Source organism: Callospermophilus lateralis, chromosome 17, assembly GCF_048772815.1.
Source record: "Callospermophilus lateralis isolate mCalLat2 chromosome 17, mCalLat2.hap1, whole genome shotgun sequence".
Lineage (NCBI taxonomy): Eukaryota > Metazoa > Chordata > Mammalia > Rodentia > Sciuridae > Callospermophilus > Callospermophilus lateralis.
This window is the reverse complement of record NC_135321.1, coordinates 72,001,207-72,021,719: the sequence shown is the minus strand read 5'-3', so window position 1 is coordinate 72,021,719 and position 20,513 is coordinate 72,001,207. Positions and strand designations below refer to the sequence as shown.

At 44.8% G+C, this 20,513-nt stretch overlaps 1 protein-coding gene across 1 annotated transcript in view; it reads right to left on the bottom strand.

The window, feature by feature from the left end:
- Cenpp (centromere protein P) overlaps window positions 1–20,513 on the bottom strand; it is a 227,122-nt gene that overhangs the window by 2,526 nt on the left and 204,083 nt on the right. The window lies entirely within an intron of this gene.

The following is a 20,513-nucleotide window of genomic DNA, read 5'->3' as shown; positions in this document are numbered from 1 at the left end:
GATTTCAAGGTTCTCTTGTCTGTGTGTCCTGCCACCGTGCCTGATACGGAAACAGCCACCTGGGGATGGCTCAAGTCTGATGCAGGCCCCACCCTGGCCAACACCAAAGCCACAGTGGCCTCCACAAGCCTTGTGAAGGACAGTGAGGCGCACCTGAGAAGCGTGGTCTGCCAGTCAGTCCCACGAGAAAAGGGGGCAGGCTGGGACCCGGCTGGCACAGCTTTCTGGGAGGCAGATACTTGCTGGATTGAACAGCTTAGCTCCCTCAAGTGAGGTTGTGTGGGGACAAAGATGCGTCACAACTTTTAAAGGAGCCAGCTCCCTGTAAGAACTGCTGCCAGCATCCTGTGCATTAAGCCGCCAGGGAGCAAGAACGCATCCAGACCCTAAAGTGGGTGGGCCTGGGGTCCGCTTACAGATAATGACTGATTTCAGCAGAACAGTTGTTAGGAGAAAATGTATACCTAAGTGACTTAAGTGGAAAGTGCTGGTTGATTTTTAAACCTCAAGCTCTTCTAAATTAATAACAACTGTTTGAGGAACATAAAGGAGAGTGTGTGGACGTGGCAGTTCAGCTTCCAGGCTGTGCTTGGCAGCAGCACGTGGGGCTCCGGGGACGACAGGGGCTTGGGCTGGCTCCAGTATGGGGCCACGGCGCAGCCTCCAAGCCAGAGGGAGCAAATCTTTGCCTCCCCACCAGGCTTTTCTTCTTTGGGAGCAAAAAGAGTTTAGGTGTTTTCACTAAATATACTCCTTTTAGTTTTTACAATAAAGACAAAAGAATCGGGGCAAGGCCAGGTGTCAGCATGTCCTGGGGAACTCAGGATTGTGTGGAAAGTGTCCTTCTGTGTAAGTTAATCATCTGCTCCTGTCCAGCTTCACTCCCTTGTCTGGTCACCTCAACTGCAGAGCTCAGCTGGAATCAGAAGGAAGGAATTAAAGGCTGACAGAAGGGCCAGAGAGCCAAGCCCAAGAATGGCAGCCTCATGACAGTCACTGCAGTGCTGTGAAGGCCAGCTCACCTGAGCAGATGCACAGGTGGCTTTGAGGGAGAAATGATCTCACTAAACACAAGATGGGCTTGAGGTCACTGGCTTAGGATCAGCCAAGATTAACAGTGATGGAGAGTTTCAGATACTACTATATCTGACATTGATCAAAGATGATCAAATGGGCAAGAAGGAGGTGAGATGGACAGCTATTGATAAGGTGGAGATATGTTCAATATATATAGAATACTTTACATGAAGATACACACAAGCCAGGCATGTGGTGCATGCCTGTGACCAGTGGCTTGGGAAGCTGAGGCAGGAGGATCTCGAGTTCAAAGCCAGCCTCAGCAACTTAGCAAGACTCTGTCTCAAAATTAAAAAAAAAAGGAGCGGGGGATGTGGCTCAGTGGTTAAGCTCCCCTGGGTTAAATCCCTAGCACCAAAGAAAAGTACACACAAGGTTAATTGGAAACCTATAATTGATCTGGAAAGCACCTCTGAGACGTCAAATAGCCACCAGTGGAGCCAGGGAAGGGAAGCACCTGGCCAGCTCTCCAAGGACTCAGCCTTGGACCCAGGGCTCTTTGCAGAGAGCTGGAGTGATCTGCGCACCTCAAGGCTGTGGTGCCTGGAGGAGCCCCGCAGGAGGCTGTGTTTCGCATCCACAGATGCCTGGGGAAGGCTGTGCTGTGGAGGGGGACTGTCGGGAGGGGGCCTTGCTGGCTGGCGGGCACTGGCGTTTCCTTCTGGGGCCTCAGCCTCCCTCAGGAAAACTCCACCTGAGGAACGTGCTCAGGCCGCAATCCAGATGGGTGTTTATCCAGCTGCTCGCCATATGGGGCAGTTTGCATTGGAGGCCTCTCCTGGTATTCATGATAGAAAAATGATGGCAGTGGGAATGTGGCAATTGGATATCTGCCCATTCCACACCTGCCGCCCACTGTGCTGCTGCAGCCGCTGCTGGGCTGCGGGCTGCGGGCTGCGGGCTGCGAGTCCAGAGTGAGGACCGTTTTTAATGGCGCTCTGCAAAAAGCTGCCCCGGGCGACGTCTCACCCCTACTAGTGCAGGGCCAAGAGGAACAAGCACACCACCTTCCACCCAAATGGAACTCTTGAAACGTGCGCACACTTCTTGTGTCCATGGGTGTCCACTCACCTAGACTTTACTGTTTTCCCAAAGATTATGTCTGACTGATTGAAAGAATAGAATTTTTAAAAATTGAGATATAATGCTTGTCAAGGCTGTGTGTGTTGGCACACGAGGCTAAGGAAGCACTATTGCAGGTTCGAGGACAGCCTCAGCAATTTAGTGAGACCCTGTCTCAAAATGCAATTTTAAAAAGGGCTGGGGGTGGAGCTCAATAGCAGAGGACCCCTGGGTTTAGGTCCCAGTACCGCGCACATGGTCGCCCTACCGTGCACTCATTTAAAGTACACACCTCAGCGGGTTTTAGTGATATACCAGCAGCACCAGTGTCCTTCCCTTCTCTTGGTTTCCCTATTCTAGATATTTCGTACAAGTGCAGTTGCACAGTGTGCGGGTTTTGTGACCAGGGCTTAGTGTCTTTTCAGGGCCCCTCCGCGCACTAGCAGGGATTACATCATTCCTTCATATTGCCAAATAGCACTGCACTGGACAGGTACTGGCCACATCTTGTTTATCGGCTTATCAACTAACAGACATGGGTTGTTTTTAGTTTTTGGCCACTGGGAATAATAATGCTACAATCATTATGGGAACATAAGGTTTCTTTTCTCTTGGTTACACATCTAGGGTGGAATCCCAAGCTGTTTCCCACTGTGGCTGTGCTATTTTTATAATTCCATTAGCAGCATAAGTCACCTGTCAGATGTATGGTATTGAAGAATGTTCTCCTTTCTGTGTATTTTTTATGATCTTAATGGTATCATTTGAAGCACAAAGTTTTTAATTTTGAAGGAGTCCAATTTGTTTTATTTCATTTAATATTTTTGTGTGTGCTTTTGGTGTCACAGCTAAGACACTATTGCCTAATTCATGGTCATGAAGATTTATATCCGGTTAAGAATTTTATTTTTGGCTCTTATTAAGTCTTTGACCCAATTTTGAGTTGACTTTTGATTTCTGTGTGAAGTGGGAGCCCAGCTGTGTTCTTCTGCCTGTGATCACATTGTTCTTGATCAGCACAGATTGCTGAGACTGTCCTTCCCCATTTAACTGTCTTGGCTGCACCCACGTTTTTCAAAACTTTCTATTTTGGAAGCTTGTGGGATCCACAGAAGCGAGTTCAGTGAGGTTAACCTGTGGGTGAAAAAGTTGCCTGGACTTCTCAGGGACTGGAGCGAGGACAAGTGGACACCTTCATGGAAGAATGAACCCCCCTGCCTACCTCACACCATGTATAAAAGTTTACCAATGAATATAAATGTTAGAGCTAAACAAAGACTTCTGAAAGAAACCACAGTAGGAAATCTTGGTAATCTTGGGTTTCCCAAAGATTTGTCAGATACAAAATGAAAAGCAATGACCATAAAAAGAAGCATAAATTGGCTAAATGACAAATTGACTTCATCATAATTAGAACCCCCCCCCCCCAAAAAAAAAAGGGGTCTCACTATGTTGCCCAGGCTGGCCTTAAACTCCTGGGCTCACGTGATTGCCTCACATCAGCCTCTCAAGTAGATGGGACTGCAAGCATATGCCTCCTAACCTGGCTCGTAATTAGACACTCCTAGAAGAAAAGAAAAAGGCTGGCCTCAAACTAACTGAAAATATTGGCAAAAACAGAGTATGTAAAAATCACACCTCAGTAATAAGATAAACAACCCACTTTTAAGTAACGGCAATGACATTAAGATGCTTAATCAAAGATGAGACATGGACAGCAGAAGACGTGTTACTAGTAATTAGGGACACGCACACCAACACTTGGAGGCCCCCAGCACGGCTAACGTCAGAAAGACCAACACCGAGTCTCGGTGAAGACATGGCGCACCCACATCCAGCGGACATTCTTACTGGGAATCAGTAAGTGTGTAACATAAAACATCACCACACAGCCCAGCCATTTCACTCTTGCACACTGACCCAAGAGAAGGGGCAACATGTGAACCTGATGATCACTGACATTTTCAAAAGGGGCCACGGCCCTGTGGGGAGTCCTCGGAAGCAGTGGGTGGTGGTGGGAGAACGGCGGGACACTGGTCCCACAGCTGCAGTGTGGCTGCTGTGCATCTGGAGGGGACAAGGAGAGGGTGGAGGGGGTGGGGTGAGCAAGGCTATGCAAGAAGCTGGGGACTGTGGCCCTCGTGGCACTGGGTGGCCTCTGTGTACTCTGGGGAGGGAATGGATGCCCCTGGCTTGGACCTCTAGTTGGGGTGGCGAGGCAGGTGCTGTTGCTGAAGTGAGTGAGAGATGGGGCCCTGGCTTCAGGTGAGACCCTGGGAAGTGTGCAGGAATGGCCAAGGAGGGAAAGCCCCGGCGGCTGGTGAAAGCAGAGCCGTGCCTGTGTGACGGGAGGACGTCTGCCTGCCTGACTGGGGTGGGTCAGGAAGGGCACAGGTGGGAACAGCAGGCACGGATGGCTTCCAGCAGCCCCATCAGGAGAGGCTGGGCAGCAGTGGGCCTCCAGGCTCTGGTACCTGGACACCTGGGATGATCCAGGGAGAAGGGAAAAGGGTGGTGGAGGAGAGCAGGGGGCATAATGGGTGCTGATGCTCCCTGCAGGAGGGCTCCTGTAGCTCAAATGACCCTGGCTGTCCTAGCCTGCTGCGACTGGAGAGAAGCACTCCAAGCTTCAAAAAGGTTTAGAAATGCTATGAGCACTTGAGGACAGGGATCTGCCCTCATTTTAAAAAGGAAACTAAGGACTACAAAGTGGTTCCTCTGCACCGTACACTGGTCCAAGTCCTGCACATGCATTCCTGTGATATAAGATGCCATATGTAGATGACAGTCGCTGGTTCCACTCAGACCACAGGGACTGCTCTGCCAGGAACAAGGAGCTTGGTGCCCAGGTCAACTGCACAGCTTTGAGAAATCACTTTGATGAGCCACACTTGACTGTTTTTAAAATTTAATTTGAAACAACCAAATTTACAGAAGCTGTGTCTGAAGAGAATGCTGAGCTGCCCCTTCACTCTGCCTCTTGCTCCTACACAGGTGTCTCCCCACTTGAGGACAGGTCCTTTATGACCAAAACCACCAACCAGGCCACAGAGTCACTTCCTGATGTCCCTGCAGCATCCTGCTCCTTCCTGATCCTCAGGCCCCATATGGGCTGGCCTTGCCCTACGTTATGTCTTGACAGTCTGGTGGCAGGTGGCCCCTCTGTGGCACAGGCTGGCTCTGATGCCATGTGTTCAGGCAGGAGAGAAGCCAGGGATGTCCCAAGACCCCTGCTCCCGGCCAGGCCCCAGGACAATGGCTATACAACCACAGTGAGGGTTGTTGAGGGTGGCTTTCTACATTCCTTATGTGAACCAGCACTAACCAAGTGAGGTCTTTCTCCATGGGCTGTAACCTTTTGCGATCACTGTTGACCGTCATGCTCACACCTCCTCGGTCTGTCCTGCATAAGCCTCTACATGCTGCTCCTGGGACCTTCTGATGTGCCCCACATTGGAGGCTTCCTGACTCTGGCCAACAGGCTGTTGGGGGCTCATTTTGTTCTTCCCATCCCTGCTGTAGAATGAAATGTTTCTCCAAGGAGCCAGTAGTACTGGTGACCAAGACAGGGCTTGCTGTTCCTGGGGACTCGTTACTTTTAGAGCCTCTCAGTGGAAAGAGGTAGGACAGATGCTGGTATGTGTGTACATGCACGCGTTTGCCAGTGGCCATTCCCACACCTGTCTGTGCACACAGTGTTCAAAACAAGCACATATGAGCTCATCTGGAAACCTCAGTCCACACACTTTGCAAGTCTGAATTGCTGCAGCCTCCACTCAAGGCATTTCCTTGTTTTGATCAGCTAGTTTGGTGTCACCCAAGAGTGCCTGCTCCCTGCTGAGGGAAGGAAAGGCAATATCTTAAAAAAAACTAAACACGGGTGTGATGCAGTAGACACAAGGCAGCTAATTAACACTGGGAACCTTCTCAGGTCCTGGTGCAAGATTGGGTAGGTGCCTTGGTCCTTTTGGTCAGAATGTGCCATGAGAACCAAGGAAGCCGAGACAGGGTTTTCAGACTGTCTTGAGCTCTAGCAAGGGAAGGGCTGGCTTTCCCAGGGCAACGCTGGAGAGCTCCTTCCTATTTGAAGCCACCATCACAGCATCAGAAGCCCTTCTGGAACTCTCCTGGCTGGCACAGCCATGGGAAGGGAAGACTTGCTCCACAGTGCCTCCAGCTGAAGCGCTAACAGTCCCATGCTGCGGCTGGCCAGACGGTGCCCCACCTTGAGTCCTGATTAGAGCATGGAAAGACCAAATTTCCAAGTTAATGGAGCAGACTTTAACTATTTTCTCTTGAACCATATTTTTCTTTTCTTTTTTAACACTTATTTTTTTAGTTGAGGCTGGACACAATACCTTTATTTAATTTATTTATATGTGGTGCTGTGGATTGAACCCAGGGCGTTGCACATGCTAGGCGAACACTCTACCACTGAGCCACAACCCCAGCCCCTTGAACCATATTTTTCAAGCAAATTTTCCATGAAGTAAACAGAGCGGGATGAAGTTTTGCTGCAGAGTTATATCCTGTAAGCCATATGATGCACACTTTCCTGGATGTGGTCTTGCAGACCCAAGACACAACACACAGGCCCAGGCACACGTGTCTGCCCCACGTCTCTCCTGTAAGAACAACAGGCACAGCTGCTCATGGCTTGGGGGCATCAGTGCCTCATCTGGCTGACCCCACAGGGCTCAGAGCTCAGAGATCAGACATCATTAGTGGATGAATATGGGCATCTACCAAGGACTCCTGAGGATCAGCACCATTTGAACCATCCAGGAACTAACTGGGAGCAGCTGGGGAGCACCATTACAATTGTTACTTGTCCAGAGGGAGCTTAAAAATGTGTGTTAAATATTGCTGAGTAAAACTACCACAACAACCTCTATTCCAAGTTCATGGTGGGTCATAGACCTGGGAAAGTTGGTATGTCGTGGCAGCACCAACAGTTACCAGACCAAAAACACAAATCTCTTAAGACAGGAGGACCCAGCCCAGCCTGGGTGTGACCTGTGGTCATCTTTCTGTGCTGATGTCTCAGAACCCTCTCAAGGGCGTTTACCAAACACTCTCCATGTGCCCAAGCCCGAGGGGTGGTCCCAAGCTCAGCACTTGTTGCCTCATCTCTGGATTACGCCAAAGCAGGCCTCTTTCCTCCCTGCACCCAACATTTCTTGTTTATACAGATTTGGGGAGAACTGGAGAACCTCGGGGTTGAAAGAGACCTACCTTAATGGAAATAGACTCCAACTGCCATTTAAAGCAAACACTTGGGAAATTAAAAAAAAATAAATAGCAAGGGTACGCATGAATAACCAGCTGGGGTCATCAGGAGAGAACCACAGTGGAGGACGACCCTTGGAAAGTCGCCAACAACAGGTAGATGCCAAAGTCCAGGCACTCTTCCTTTTGTATGTCCCCAAGCTAAAGATGGATGGAAGAACGCAAAGGTTCTGACCTGTGAAAATTACATGAAAGTCAGCATCAGTGTCCACAATGACACATGGCTGCATGGCCACACTCACTCATTCAGGTCCATGCAGCCCGTGGCTGCTTTTGGGCTAAGGCAGCAGAGCTTGGTACTAGAGATCTCTTGGCTACTCTCTGGCCTCTGACCCTGAGGGATCAGGGAGGGGCCTCAGTCCCTGGGGAGCCTGTGGTACACCAGGCAATTTGGACATCCCTGAGACACAGACCAACCACCTGGAGGCTGGAGGTGACTAGGGCTTGGGGGACTCAGACCCTGTTCCCTGCGGGGAGCAAAGTCTGGCAGGAAGTACATCCTATTTTTTATAGTGTTTTCTTTTGGGAAGTGACCCTGGGAAACAGAAGAACAGATTAAAAACAACCCCCTGCACATCATCACTCCAGTGGCCCGGCCTGTCTCTGAAGAGGAAGGTCCGGCGGTCTTGCTGGACTCAGCCCCCAACCTTAGGGGACTGCCTTTTCTTTTTCAGTCTCCTTGCTCTAGGGCCACCATCAGGGCCCAGTTCAGGTGCCACTTCCGTACTTTTGGATTACAAAATGGTTTTAAACCTCCAGGAATGAAATTTCAACAGAAATTCCTTTATTCCCATAACCACATTTCCTTCTGCTTCCATGTAGTTTTTACATATTTAATTTTCATCCCAGAAAGCTACAAAAATTCTTCAAAAAAGTCCTCCTTTATTTTATAACAGTATTTAAATTTCACTTATCTTTTGTTTTTGATCTTTGGCACTCATGGCAGTTTCTGTCTTGGGACGACAGAGCATTCTGAGCTGGCACTGTGGACAGGCCCCTGGTGCCCCATCTTCTCAACTCCCTCCGCCCAAACCCTGCTCAGAAAGAACACCCTAGCTTGCCTTTTCCATCTCATAACACATCGTACCCCCAAAGAAAACAAGATGAGTTACTTCCCCACTCAATATCCCCTCCCATCTACCCTCCCATCCACCGACTCCCAGATACTTAACATTGAATTTTCTCTCTGGAAATTGCTCTGCCCTTGCTGGGCCTGGGGGCGAGGCCCACTCCCCTTTGTGTGTGTGCCTATAGGGGTTCTTAGACACTCCCAGCCCAGCCCCCTCCACTCTGAGCCCTGAGTAACCTTGGCAGGCCCCATGCATGAGCTCATTGAATCCTCAGCTGTCGTATGAAATTTTTGGTCTGATGCCCATTGTAATGAAACTGAGGCTCAGAAAAGTTAAGAGACTTGCTCAAGATTACAAAACTAGTAGAGTGGTTCAAACCGAAGGCAGTCAGATTCCAAAACCCAAGCTCATAAACATATTACTATAGAACATTTCTAAATTCAAAGACTGTTGTAATCTATAGGTTAAGTTTCAGTACAATCTCATTTTGTAACATGATTCCATGTTATGCTGGGGACTGACTTTGATGGTAGTAACAGAAGCATTTTTGTTAGGGAACATAATTGCTTTAAAAAAGTTTTGTTCATATATTTCCCATCTAGTGCCAGGCATGAATAAGAGCGTTTTGACTTAGAGAGCCAGATCTAATAAAGGAAACTTCCTAGGCCTTACTTTTAAAATTGATAAGTCCTTAGTTTTCTCTGTAGAGGAAAGCTATTTATTTATTTATTTATTTTTAAATTTTTAAATTTTTTTTATTATTATTAGTTGTTCAAAACATTACAAAGCTCTTGACATATCATATTTCATACATTTGATTCAAGCAGATTATGAACTCCCATTTTTACCCCATATACATATTACAGGAGGAAAGTTATTTTAAAAAGAAAGAAAGAAAGAAAGAAAAAACCAGAGTAGGCCCAGAGTTCAGAATTTCTCAGTTCCATTTTTCCCACACATAGGCTGGTCATCACAGTGAGGACAGCCGTGGGTAGCCTGTCGCCTCACACACTTTCAACCAGACCCTCTGCCACTCTGCCCTTCCTTCAGGTTCCTGGTGTCTGTTTTCTGAGCACGCTGGGGTTCTAGAGAACACAGCCATCTTCCAGGCTCTCTGTGGTCTCAGGCAAACACCGTTTCAGCTTCCTAGCTTCCAACACTCTGTTGTTGCCTTCTGCCAGCCTGTTCTTTACCTGCATATTTATGTCTTTTAAATGCCTGCACACTGGAGCCTGTCTGCAATCCCAGCTACTCAGGAGGCTGGAGCAGGAGGATGGTAAGTTTGAGGCCAGTCTGGGCCACTTAGCAAGAAACCCTGTCTCAAAATAAATAAATATGAGCTAAGGATGTGGCTCAGTGGCAGAGCAGCCTTGGGTTCAACCCCAAGGACCTGAGATGGGCAAGGGCGTATCTTTACTGTCATGTTAGAAAGGCTATGTTAGGGCATACAGGCAATGCTATATATTTCAATCTGTCATTTTTGGGGACTTTTGTGTTCAACCATGTTTTTAATTTTCCCCCAAACTTAACAGCTAGTTTGGACATGGCATTTAAGGTTGAAATTATGTTTAAATTATATTTTATGAATAAAGCCCATGATGTATGTCTAAACTCACTTTAGAGTCCTACATTCAGATTCTTTTTGGGGGTGAGTATCAGGGATTGAACCCAGCGGCACTGAGCCACATTCCCAGCACTTTTTTTTTTTTTCTTTATTTTGAGACAGGGTCTCACTAAGTTGCTGAGGGTAGCGTTGAACTTGTGATCCTTCTGCCTCAGCCTCCTGAGACTCTGAGATTACAGACTCCCCCCCCACACATGCAGCCCAATACTTTGTTTTTAAAGATGGGGGAAATAAAAGAACCAGGAGTCAATACTTCTTAGAAAAAGGACAATTCCCTATCTCTAGGACAAAGAAAAACAAGGCATGAATAACTCACATAGCTTAAGAGCCAGGCCAGGCAATCCCAGTGGCTCAGGAGGCTGAGGCAGGAAGATCACAAGTTCAAAATCAGCCTCAGGAACTCAGTGAGGCCCTAAGCCACTTAGTGAGACACTGCCTGTAAATAAAAAAATTAAAAGGGCTGGAGATGTGGCTCAGTGATTAAGCACCCCTGAGTCTAATCTCTGGTATGGTACCAAAAACAAACAATAAAAATCCTGAAACTAAACCAAACCAAAACAACATACATAGATGGAGTTAAGATTTTTTAGTCGTAGATAGACACGATATCTTTATTTTATTTATTTATTTTTTATGTGGTGCTGAGGATTGAACCCAGTGCCTCGTGCATGCTAGGCAAGTGCTCTACCCCTGAGCCACAACCCCCAGACCCATAGACTGAATTTTAAATGGTTAAAATTTTGTATTACCTCAAGAGCTGATGGTTATGGAAAAATAAAATTAACCCTGGGCAAAAGAATCAACGCTTGAGGGGGGAAAAAAGCCATAGTAAAGCAGCGCCAGCAGCAGCCATGATTCATTCTATTTGCATAGCAGTTCTAGTTCTGAAAGATCTTTTATGCATTGAATCATGGAACACCTTTAAGAGTCAGGGACATAAAATTATGCCTGTTTTAAAAAATAAGAACAACAAGGCTCACAGACAGTCTGTACCAGCACCCAGAGCAGCAGTGCAAGTGGCTGGCTAAGTGGGCTCCCTGCTCGCCACCTTTCAAGAAAACTATAGGTTCCTCATACACCAGCTGAGGTGTAAATGAGGGGTGGGGGTCAGAGGGGCATTCACCTGAGACAAGAGAGCAGAAGTCTCAGGGACCCCCCTTGACAGGCTCCTCCAGGGCCTGCTATTGTTTTTTCTTACATTGACTTTTTCTAATATTTATTTTTTAATTGTGGGTGGAAACACAATCTTTATTTCACTTTTATGTGGTGCTGAGGATCGAACCCAGTGCCTCACGTGTGCGAGGCAAGCACTTACCATTAAGCCCCAGCCCTAGCTCTTACATTAACTTTTTAGAACAGTTTTAGATCGGCAGAAAAATTATGAAGACAGTGCCGAGTCCCCTCCCCAACCCCACGTCATAACATCTTACATGAGTGTGGCACGCTAGCTACAATAAATGAACTAATGTTGTGCATCATTATTATCACCTAAGTCCTTTCTGTATTCAGATGTCCTTAGTTTTTATTTAATGTCCTTTATTTTTATTCCAGGGCTCTATCCAGGATACATCACAGGTGAGGTTACTGGGGATGGTAGCAAAGTGCACCTGGATTCCTACTTCTTTACACCTTTTCCTCTGTGAACTCTCCTAGTGTAAGTGACCTCGGTTATCTTATGAGGGGCTCCTATTGTTTTCCTTAAAGATTTTAAAGAGAAAATGCATTTTATTTGGGTCCTAGAATAACACTCGCCTCACAGTCTGGCCACAGACCACAGAAACAGCTCCACCAATACTAATCACTGTTCTCCTTCCTTGCTGGCCTGGGCAGGAGGAAGGAACCAGCTTATTATGGCTTGACTTTTAAAGTCAGAAGAGATAATGGAAGAGTAGAAAACACTGTGTTCCCATTCATCTATTTCCTACAGATCATCCACGAATTGGCAAAAGGGATCTTATAAACCATTCATATTTGAACGTGAAACATCTCCTGAATTAGGGTAAGAGAGGATAGCAAGACAGAAAATCCTTTGTGCCCTGAAATGGCTCTGTTTCCCTAGAGGAACTCTTAGCATAAAGTACTTTAGATTGCTCTGTTGGTGGCCCACACAACATGACGTGCATCTGAGATGCTCTCACAGCGTCCCTGGTGTGTAAAGATGCCATGGTCCAGCTTTTCTCTGCCCAGCAAGCTTTCTCATCTCCCTTCTCCTGGCACAAATCCCAAAGGCCTGTGCTCAGGACAGGCTCGTCTCCTCACGGCCCCACCAGCGCCTTCCACACAGCGCACAGTTCCCTGGCCAGCCCCTGGTCCCCTGGCCAGCCTCCGTGCCTTGGAGATGGGAGCTCAGCACAGGGAGATGGTGACACGGGCCGGCACTTCTCTGACTGTCTGGACTGCTCCCGCCCTCCTGCAAACCAGGAGCCGTTCAAGTTCCTTTTTCCACTTCAGCCAATGCTGTCCCACCCTCTGACCTTGTGGTGAAAGAGCCCCAACTACACACAGGCATGATGTTAACACATCTGAGGTTGAAAACGCTGGGTATTCATAGAAAAACACAAGAAATGCCACATCAGGGAAATGTAAACTAAGACCAAAAGGTGCACCATGACATAGACGCCCAGTGGGCTAAAAACCACCAACAACAGTGTTGAAACAGGAGTGAGCAACTGGAGTACTTGGACACTGCTGGTGGTGAAAGTTGGCATAGTTACCTTGGAAACTGTCTGGTAACATACATGTACTCCATGACTCATCGGTTCACCCAACATAAATCTGCACATGTTCTCACATGCTCATGTTGGCCCTGTTTGTAATGGCCAGAACTAGAGAATGCACAGGACGCTGTGATAAATACTCTGTGGTACATCACACAGTGGAATACCACACAGCGATGAGATGGACGATCTGTGGTCATGCACAAGGGGGACCATGGCCCAATTCCATCCATGTCAGCGTTAACAGCGGGCTGTTGGCCCTTCTCCTAGCAGCCAGCAGAGTGCTCCCCCGCAGTGGAAGGAGCAGAGGGCTTTTAGGGGCTGCTCAAGTTCTGTTTCTTGACCTGAGTGGTAGGTAGTTTTACAAATTCCTTTTGTGAAAAAATATCAAACTATATATTTATGATGTACATCCCTTTTTATATGTGTATATTTCAACAAAGAATTAAAAAGTAAAGGCAGTATCCTTGACCTCAGGAAGCACACAACTTGGTGGAGAAGACAGACAATAAGTACATAAATAAACTAAGTTTATAATTAAAACATCATGACATAGTCGAAGACGCCATCCCTTTTGCTGTCACCTTGCTGCTTTCTCCTCTGGAAGCACTGTAGCCATCCTGGTGACTTTACCGCTTGTCTGTGGATCTATCAGCGCTTTGCCGTATCCATCCTACACAACAGTGACCATAATGCACAACACATTGTAGATTCTCCAGGATTTGGTCCGAAGAACATATAATGTACTTTGTTTCCCATGAACTTCTGGATTAAAGACTAGCCATCTGTAACCATTCTGCATGCTTCAGTGCCTGCAGGGAGCAATCACTGTGTCTTTCTTGGGTGAGGATTGAAAAGGCATATTTTTCAGTAAATATGTTTCAAAGCAGGTTTGGTAGGGCATACCTATAATCCCAGCTACTTGGGATGCTGAGGTAGGAGGATCACAAGTTTGAGGCTGGTCTGGGCAACTTAGTAAGACCCTGTCTCAAAATAAAGTAAAATAGTGCTGGAGATGCAGCTCAGTGGTAGAGCTCTTGTCTAGCCTGTGCCAGGACCCTGGGTCCATCCCTCAGCACTGCAAAAATACACAAACACACACACACACACACACACACACACACACACACACACAAGTATGCTTTGGATTTCTCCCCAAACATTTTATACCAATACACAAGGAATTCTGATTATTTTTCTGAGTGTTCTAAATGTTTTTAGTGCCTTTTTGTTCTCCTAGTACTTCAGTATGTGGAAAGGATTAAAGTTATCCGAAAATATCTGGAAAGGATTACAGTTATCCGAAAATAAGGAGATTTTTTAATGTTGACTCTCTCTGGGATCATTTGTAGAAAATTTCAAGTGCTTTATATTTGCCTATCCTGAAACTATGGTCCAATGTGACTTGGCTCAACTAGAATTAGCTGCATTGCATTTGAAATAAATAGGCTAAGAACCGCAGTCTAGAAATCTTTGTTACATGAAGATTTTAGGTGTAGACATTTGTTTTGGTGTTTGTGAGTTTCTATTTGTTTTTGAAATCTTCCTCTATTAACAATTCAGCTTGTGTCAGTTAAAAATAAAAAATGTATTTCAAGAAGTAATTTGGCTTGCTTGTAGGTTTAAATAAACTTGAAGAAACACACTAATTTTCAGAAGCCAAGGCTGACCAAAGAAATGGAAAAGGACTGCACAGTTCTTAGCTTTATTTGGAAACACACAGATGCTGTGTTTAAGGGCTGGAGAGGGACAAAGGCCCCTGAGGCCCGGAGACTTGCATAACAGCTAACTGTGATCACGCCTTCCTGGCCAGCAGTGGGATGGAAACAGAGGGTGAAGGCCAAGACGGCGAAGCTGTCTGCTTTTTCTTAAAGACAAAATGTCCAAAAGACAGACTCCAATTTCCTAAAAGTTGTACTTCGGCCTCAAACAAACATGAACTCTATGATGTTTTTTAAAGTGAAGTACTTTTTTAAAAAATATTGTTTTTCATATTTATTTTTTAGTTGTAGTCAGACACAATATCTTTATTTATTTATTTTTTATGTGGTGCTGAGGATCGAACTCAGGGCCTCGCACGTGCTAGGCGAGTGCTCTACTGCTGAGCCACAACCCCAGCCCTAAAGTGAAGTACCTTTAAAGCACATCATTTATTCACACATTTGTCCAGAAAAAGGGTTCTAAATAAAGTACCATAGCACTGAATACTGACCAGATAGGCTTTACTGCCTCTTATGAAGCAAGAAAATGCACAGAGACACCAAAGTCAGACTTTGAAAAAAACTATAGAACAAGTCATTAACAATCTGTGTGTTAGGGCTGGAGTCATGGCTCAGTGGTAGAGCACCTGCCTAGCACGCATGAGGCACTGGGTTCAACCCCAGCACCACATAATAATAAACAAACAAAATAAAGATATTTTTAAAAAAATCTATGTTAAACAGAATCAGAGAAGCTGAAGTCCTTTGTTGACATGTACCTCACCCCTGACACCTCATCAGGGAACTTAACTTGCTCAATCAGTGCCTGAAGGTGACTTTGGGGCAGCTGCAAATGTTTCTGGGTCTTCTCTTTTCTTTCTTTCTTTTAAAAAATTTCTCTGGGTCTTTTCTGTTCCTCAGTCTTTGTATGTGAATGAGAGAGGGATACTCTCATAAAGCACTCCTATGTGACTGGCTTTTATTAACATGTTAACACGTCACCACACGTGGAGCCATTTACCTCATTCCATCTTGTAGCAAGGAGAGGTTTAACAGAACTATGCTTCTCCTGAAGAGCCAAACTGCATATTGTCAGATCATCAGCCTTTCTTTTGGGAGGTGTGATAGGGAGAGCGAGGATGATACTGTGTAGTCTGTGCTTATAGATGAATATACTCCTTAAAACCTATTGAAAACAATTAAAAATGGGACAGAAGGTGATAAAGAGGTAATGTGAACATGTGGTAATTCTCAATTTAGATTATAACTAGACTTTATAAGATGAAGAAACTTAGGCATTCAGCAATAATCTGTCATAACTGGCTTAAATTAGCATTTGTAGGATCCTTGGTCTGACGTCCTCCCTAAATGCACAATCACCTCACAGCCCTTAGCACAGCTCTGGCAGGAGGCTCAAGGTGGAGGGCTGGAGGAAGGCTGGCAGCCTCACTCCGCCTGGGGTGGGGGTCACAGACCACAGCTTCTCCGAGATGTGGGGGCAGGAGGGGTTTCCCTGGACAGTCAGACAAGGGAGGAGGATGGCTCTGGAGCCACGCCAGTGCCAGTGGGGGCCACAGGTCGGCCCAGCGGGAGGCAGGATTGGTGCGGCAAAACCTGAGGTCAGAACAGCAGCCTGCCCTGAGCTAATCCAGCACTGCAGCTTGGAAAGGGCCCTGTTCCTCGGCTGGCAACCCACAGCTGGGGCAGCGCCATCTCCAGGCGGCTCCGCAGCTGCTGCCCTCAGACCAGGGCGCACCTGGCAGAGCAGGAGTGGCCCAGGTGCAGAGCGTGTGACTCAGGGGGTTCAAGAGGAACAGTGAAGGGGAGCCCAGCACACTCCCGCTTTGAGTCTGGTGGTCACCTGAGCAGCAAAAGCGGGCTGGGAATCTGAACAGGTGGTACGAACAGGCTCGAGCAAGTGTGTGCGAAGGCTGGGTCCAAGGCAGCTGAATGTGTGCAGCACTAGCGCCTCTGTCCCAGGAGCAGAATTCTTGGGAGGTTCCTAAGCAGAATCCTTGAGAGGCTCCACACTCCCAGCAGAGATCAGCAGGACCAGGCCTTAGGGGCGTGTTGCTCTCACCTCCCCAAGCTCTCTCCTGAGGCCTCATCAGACCCAAGCCCCACCCCGGGACTCCACTCAGAACTCTGCAGCAGCTCCACCCTCCAGTGCACCCAGTTGGTCTGTGGGGACAAAACTCCAACTGGCAGGACTTGCCATTGTGTCCTACCTCACAGTGAGGAGAAGGGAAGCTGAGACTGACTTCAACCAGCTTCAGTCTGAGGCCACTCCAACTGTAGGTTGGGAGAGCAACCCAAGAAGAGGAAGGGCTAACCGCCCCCAGTCTGTGCTCTTGCTCTGGGTACAGAGCTCAACAGGAAATGGAAAGACAGCATTTTAAAAAATGTAGTTATTTTTCCTTGCCTTTTCTTTTTAGGGTTGGAGTTTGGGGTTTATATATATATTTGGGTTTTGTTTTGTATTGGTGTAAGTTGTTTCCTCTCTTTTCTTCTTCTGTTAACAACTAAATTCAATTGTTGTCTCCTCCTTTAGTTTGTTATTTTTTCTATTCCTTCCTTATAACAATCACCTGCTACATCTCTTCTACATTCTCTGTTCATTTTTTGAAATTGTAATCTCTTTTCTACCTATTATTTTTTCTTTTAATTATCATCTTACCATTGTTTAGCACTAATTGGTTTATATAACTCCTGCCTTTACCATTAATATGCTGTTGCAGTTATTACTGTGGATGGATTATTGACACCTGTTGTTTGCTTTAATGCCAGATCTAGTTTATGATTACTTATTGTTTTTGCTGAAGGCAATTGCTGACCCCATCATTTCTTTTAATGCTGTATGTTGTTTGCATTGGTTATTGCTGTTGTTTATTTTCTCCTCTTCTGTGAGGTGCTAAGAATCTACAGGGACACTAAGTTCACACAGTGCAGACTCTGCTATTGAACTAAATTCAACCAAAAGACACAGCACCTTGCTTCACACCCAAATTAATGTCACTCAGTCTTCAGCTATACTTTAGCACAAAGACACAAAAACACAAACTTAACAACCAGGCCCCAATGAGACATTCAGATACAGAATCCATTGAAAACCCCACAGACAAGATCAAAAAAGAACCTCCCCATTCATGATAAGTAAAATGCCCAACATACAGAACAAGAACAGAATTTTAAAAGCCTTAACAGAAAAACATCAAGTCACATTTAGAGGTAAGCCAATCAGTACAAACTTATAATTTCTTATCACGAAATCTACAAGCCAGAAGGGCTTGAAATGATGTGTTCTAAGCCCTGAAAGAAAATAACTGTCAACCAAGATTGCTACCTCCAGCAAAGCTATTGTTCAAAAATGAAGATGAAATAAAAACCTTCCAAGATAAGCATAAACTAAAAGAATTCATGTCTACTAAACTGGTACTACAGAACTTAAAGAAATACTGCACACAGAAGAAATAAAAAACAAACCTTGGACCTCACAGAAGAAAAAAAATCTCATTTGAAAAGTAGTGAAGCAAACGAGAAACAGCCAAATTAAACACAATAATCCAAAATGGCAGGAATTAATAAACACCTCTATAATAACACTGAAGTAAATAGTCTCAGTGCTCCAATTAAAAGACATATGCTAGCAGAATGGATTAAAAAAAAAGACCCAATTATATACTGTTCGAAAAAGATGCACCTTACAGGCAAAGACAGCCAGAGGATGAAAGTGAATGGATGGAAATTGATATACCATGTGAATGGAGCATGAAAACAAGCTGGAGTAGCTGCTCTCATAGCTGAGAAAGCCGATTTCAAACCAAAATTAATCAGAAGAGACAAAGAAGGTCACTTTATATTGGTAAAGGGAACAATCTAATAAGAAGATACAACAATAATAAACATTTATATCCCCAAAATGGGTTTAATTAATTACATAAGAGCCACTACTCAAATTGAAGCCTCAGATAGACCCCAGTACAACAATACTGCTCTTACCATTAGATTGGGGTCACCCAGATGTAAACTCAGTAAAGACTCTTTGGTCCTTAAAAAATTATAAATCAAATGGACTGAAATGACAGTTATATCCCCAAACAGCTGAATACACTTTCTTCTCAGCAGCTCATGGAACTTTCTCCAAAATAGATCACATTTTAGGCCACAAAGCAACTTTTAGCAAATACCCCCAAAAAGGTCATAATTCCTTGCATTTTATCAGATCATAATGGAATGAAATTAAAAATAAATATGAGGGCTGTGGATATACTTCAGATGGTAGAGTACTTGCCTTACATCCACAGGACCTGGGTTGAATCCCCAGCGTGTGCGCGTGCACACACACACACACACACACACACACAAACCCACGAACAAACCCTGCAGAAATTATATAAACACACAGAGATTGAACAATATTCTTTTAAATGATGAAGGGGTAATAGAATAAATCAAGGGAGAAATAGAAAAATTCAAGTGAGAGTAGTGTTACAACACACCAGAACCTCTTGGGACACTATGAATACAGTTCTAAGAGGAAAGCTTGTAGCTATGAGTGCCTACCTAAGAAAATCAGAAAGACCCCAAATAAAAAACTTAAGGATGCATCTCAGGGCCCTTGAAAAAGAAGTACAACCAATTTCAAAACCAGCAGAAGGAAATAATTAACATCAGAGCTGAAATCAATGAATTTGAGAATAAAAAACAATATAAAGGACCAATAAAACAAGAGTTGGTTATTTGAAAAGATAAACAAGATAGATAAGTCTTTAGCTAAACTAACCAAGGGAAGGGAGAAATGAAATTTATAAAATTAGAGATGAAAAAGAAGAAATCACCACAGAAATCTAGTGGATCATTAGGGACTATTTTGAAAAACTGGAAAATCTAGGAAAAAATGGATATATTTGTAGATCAATATCATCTGCCAAGACTGAATCAAGAGGACAACAACAACAAAAAAAGTAAATTAATATCATTTCACCTCTAAATCCTTTTGCATTGTCTCACACAGGAGCTTTTGTGGGACATCTAATATTTAAATCATAACAGACCTAAACAATAAAAACTATAGACCACTGAAGAGAGAAATTGAAGAAGGCCTCAGAAGATGGAAAGACCTACCATGTTCATGGATAGGCAAAATTAATATTGTTAAAATGGCCATAATACCAAAAGCAATATACAGATTCAATGCAATCCCCATCAAAATACCAATCATATTTTTCACAGAACTAGAAAAACGAGTCCTAAAATTAATTTGGAAGAATAAAAGACCCAGAAGAGCAAAAGTAATTCTAAGCCAAAAAAAAAAGCAATGCTGGAGGCATCACAATACCTGACTTCAAATTATACTACAGAGCTATAGTAATAAAAACTGCATGATACTGGCATAAAAACAGACATAGACCAATGGCACAAAACAGAAGACTTGGAAACAAACCCACAGATATATTCATCTGATCCTGGACAAAGATGCCAAAAACAATCACTGGAGAAAAGACAGTCTTTTAAACAAATGGTTCTGGGAAAACTGGTTATTCTTAAGTAGAAGAATGAAAATAGATCCTTATCTCTCACCCTGTACAAAAGTCAACTCAAAATGGATCAAAGACCTAGGAATTAGAACAGAAACTAAGTAACTCCAAGAAGAAAATGTAGGACCAACACATCAGTATATAGGCACAGAGAACAACTTTTTCAATAGGACCTAAAGCTCAGGAAATAATGCCAATAATAAATGGGATGGCATCATCACATAAAAAAATCTTCTGCACAGCAAAGAAGAATTTAGGAATGTAAATTAGGAATGGGAGAAAATCTTTTCCAGTTACTCTTCTGACAAAGGATTAACATCTAGAATATATAAAGAACTCAAAACACTTTACATCAAAAAAGAAAAAAATCAAATAACCCAATTAATAAATGGGCAAATGAATTAAACAATTTTCAAAAGAAGAAATACAAATGGCCA